Source organism: Lipotes vexillifer, unplaced genomic scaffold (assembly GCF_000442215.2).
Source record: "Lipotes vexillifer unplaced genomic scaffold, Lipotes_vexillifer_v1.1 scaffold138, whole genome shotgun sequence".
In the NCBI taxonomy this organism is placed as follows: domain Eukaryota; kingdom Metazoa; phylum Chordata; class Mammalia; order Artiodactyla; family Lipotidae; genus Lipotes; species Lipotes vexillifer.
Window position 1 is genome coordinate 1 of NW_006797971.1, and position 4,308 is coordinate 4,308.

A 4,308-nucleotide genomic window follows, 5' to 3' on the forward strand; every position below is an offset into this window, starting at 1 on the left:
CTTCTCTAGGCAGGAAACACAAGAGAAGGAAAAGACCTACAATAACAAGCCCAAAACAATTAATAAAATGGTAATAGGAACATACATCTTGATAACTACCTTAAATGTAAATGGATTAAATGCTCCAACCAAAAGAAACAGACGGGCTGAATGGATACAAAAACAAACCCTGTATATATGCTGTCTACAACAGACCCACTTCAAACCTAGGGACACATACAGACTGAAAGTGAGGGGATGGAAAAAGATATTCCATGCAAAAGGAAATCAAAAGAAAGCTGGAGTAGCAATTCTCATATCAGACAAAATAGACTTTAAAATAAAGACTATTAGAAGAGACAAGGAAGGACACTACATAATGATCAAGGGATCATTCCAAGAAGAAGATATAACAATTGTAAATATTTATGCACCTAACATAGGAGCACCTCAATACATAAGCCAAATGCTAATGGCCATAAAAGGGGAAATCGACAGTAACACAATCATAGTAGGGGACTTTAACACCCCACTTTCACCAATGGACAGATCATCCAAAATGAAAATAAATAAGGAAACACAAGCTTTAAGTGATACATTAAACAAGATGGACTTAACTGATATTTATAGGACATTCCATCCAAAAACAACAGAATACACATATTTCTCAGGTGCTCATGGAACATTCTCCAGGATAGATCATATCTTGGGTCACAAATCAAACCTTGGTAAATTTAAGAAAATTGAAATTGTATCAAGTATCTTTTCCAACCACAACACTATGAGACTAGACATCAATTACAGGAAAAGATTGGTAAAACATACAAACACATGGAAGCTAAACAATACACTACTTAATAACAAAGTGATCACTGAAAAAATCAGAGGAAATCAAAAAATACCTAGAAACAAATGACAAGGAGACACGATGACCTAAAACCTATGGGACGCAGCAAAAGCAGTTCTAAGAGGGAAGTTTATAGCAATACAATCCTACCTTAAGAAAAAGGAAACATCTCGAATAAACAACCTAATCTTGCAGCTAAAGCAATTAGAGAAAGAAGAACAAAAAAACCCCATAGTTAGCAGAAGGAAAGAAGTCATAAAGATCAGATCAGAAATAAATGAAAAAGAAATGAAGGAAACGATAGCAAAGATCAATAACACTAGAAGCTGGTTCTTTGAGAGGATAAACAAAATTGATAAACCACTAGCCAGACTCATAAAGGAAAAAAAGGAAGAAGACTCAAATCAATAGAATTAGAAATTAAAAAGGAGAAGTAACAACTGGCACTGCAGAAATACAAAGGATCAGGAGAGAACAGTACAAGCAACTATATGCCAATAAAAGAGACAACCTGGAAGAAATGCACAGACTCTTAGAAAAGCACATCCTTCTGAGACTGAACCAGGAAGAAACAGAAAATATAAACAGACCAATCACAAGCACTGAAATTGAAACTGTGATTAAAAATCTTCCAACAAAGAAAAGCCCAGGATCAGATGGCTTCACAGGTGAATTCTATCAAACATTTAGAGAAGAGCTAACACCTATCCTTCTCAAGCTCTTCCAAAATATTACAGAGGGAGGAACACTCTCAAACTCATTCTACAAGGCCACCATCACCCTGATACCAAAACCAGAAAAAAATGTCACAAAGGAAGAAAACTACAGGGCAATATCACTGATGAACATAGATGCAAAAATCCTCAACAAAATACTAGCAGACAGAAGCCAACAGCACATTAAAAGGATCATACACCATGATCAAAGTGGGGTTTATCCCAGGAATGCAAGGATTCTTCAATATACGTAAATCAATCAATGTGATAAATCATATTAACAAATTGAAGGAGAAAAAAACAAATGATCATCTCAATAGATGCAGAAAAAGTTTCTTACAATATTCAATATCCATTTATGATAAAAACCCTCCAGAAAGTAGGCATAGAGGGAACTTTTCTCCACATAATAAAGGCCTTAAATGACAAACCCACAGTCATCATTGTTCTCAATGGTGAAAAACTGAAACCATTTCCTCTAAGATTAGGAACAAGACAAGGTTGTCCACTCTCACCACTATTATTCAAGATAATTTTGGAAGTTTTAGCCACAGCAATCAGAGAAGAAAAAGAAATAAATGGAATCCAAACTGGAAAAGAAGAAGTAAAATGGTCACTGTTTGCAGATGACATGATACTATACATGGAGAATCCTAAAGACACTACCAGAAAATTATTAGAGCTAATCAAAGAGTTTGGTAAAGTAGAAGAATAAAAATTAATGCACAGAAATCTCTTGCATTCCTATACAATAATGATGAAAAATTTGAAAGAGAAATTATGGAAACACTCTCATTTACCATTGCAACAAAAAGAATAAAATACCTAGGAATAAACCTACCTAAGGAGACAAAAAACCTGTATGCAGAAAACTATAGGATACATAGCAGTATAATAAATTAAAGATGATACAAACAGATGGAGTGATATATGATGTTCTTGGGTTGGAAGAATCAACACTGTGAAAATGACTACACTACCCAAAGCAATCTACAGAGTCAATGCAATCCCTATCAAACTACCAATGGCATTTTTCACAGCATTAGAACAAAAACTTTCACAATTTGTATGGAAACACAAAAGACCATGAATAACCAAAGCAATCTTGTGAAAGAAAAACAGAGCTCGAGGAATCAGGCTCCCAGAATTCAGACTATATTACAAAGCTACAGTAATCAAGACAGTATGGTACTGGCACAAAAACAGAAGTATAGATCAATGGAACAGGACAGAAAGCCCAGAGATAAACCCACACACATAAGGTCACCTTACTTTTGATAAAAGAGTCAAGAATATACAATGGAGAAAAACGAGCCTCTTCAATAAGTGGTGCTGGGAAAACTGGACAGCTACACGTAAAAGAATGAAATTAGAACACTCCCTAACACCATACACAAAAACAAACTCGAAATGGATTAAAGATCTAAATGTAAGGGCAGACACTATAAAACTCTTAGAGGAAAACATAGGCAGAGCACTGTATGAAAAAATCACAGCAAGATAGTTTTTGACCCACCTCTTAGAGAAATGGAAATAAAAATAAAGAAATGGTACTAATGAAACTTAAAAGCTTTTTTTTTTAAATAAATTTATTTTTATTTTATTTATTTTTGGCTGCATTGGGTCTTCGTTGCTGCATGCAGGTTTTCTCTACTTGTAGCAAGTAAGGTCTACTCTGCTGTGGTGCATGAGCTTCTCATTGCTGTAGCTTTTCTTGTTGCAGACCATGGGCTCTAGGCACACAGGCTTCAGTAGTTGTTGCATGCAGGCTCTAGTGCGCAGGCTCGGTAGTTGTGGCATACGGGCTTAGTTGCTCTGTGGCATCTGGGATCCCCCCGGAGCAGGGCTTGAACCCATGTCCCCTGCATTGGCGGGCGGATTCTTAACCACTGCACCACCAGAGAAGCCCAGCTTAAAAACTTTTGCACAGCAAGGGAAAACATAGCAAGACGAGAAGACAACCCTCAGAATGGGAGAAAATATTTGTAAATGAAGCAACTGACAAAGATTAATCTCCAAAATTTACAAGCAGCTCATGCAGTTCAGTATCAAAAAAAAACAAACAACCCAGTCCAAAAATGGGCAGAAGACCTAAATAGACATTTCTCCAAAGAAGATATACAGATTGCCAACAAACACATGAAAGGTTGCTCAACATCACTAATCATTAGAGAAATGCAGGTCAAAACTACAAAGAGGTATCACCTCACACCAGTCAGAATGGCCATCATCAAAATATCTACAAACAGTAAATGCTGGAGAGGGTGTGGAGAAAAGGGAACCCTCTTGCACTCTTGGTGGGAATATAAATTGATACAGCCACTATGGAGAACAGTATGGAGGTTCCTTAAAAAACTAAAAATAGAATTACCGTATGACCCAGCAATCCCAATACTGGGCATATACCCTAAGAAAACCGTAATTCAAAAGGAGTCATGCACCACAATGTTCATTGCAGCTCTATTTACAATAGCCAGGACATGGAAGCAACATAAGTTTCCATAGGCAGATGAATGGATAAAGAAAATGTGGCACATATATTCAATGGCATATTACTCAGCCATAAAAAGAAATGAAATTGAGTTATTTGTAGAGAGGTGGATGGACCTAGAGTCTGTCATACAGAGTGAAATAAGTCAGAAAGAGAATAACAAATACCGCATGCTAACACATATATGTGGAATCTAAAAAAAAAAAAAAATGGTTCTGAAGAACTTAGGGGCAGGACAGGAATAAAGAAGCAGACATAGAGAATGGACTTGAGGA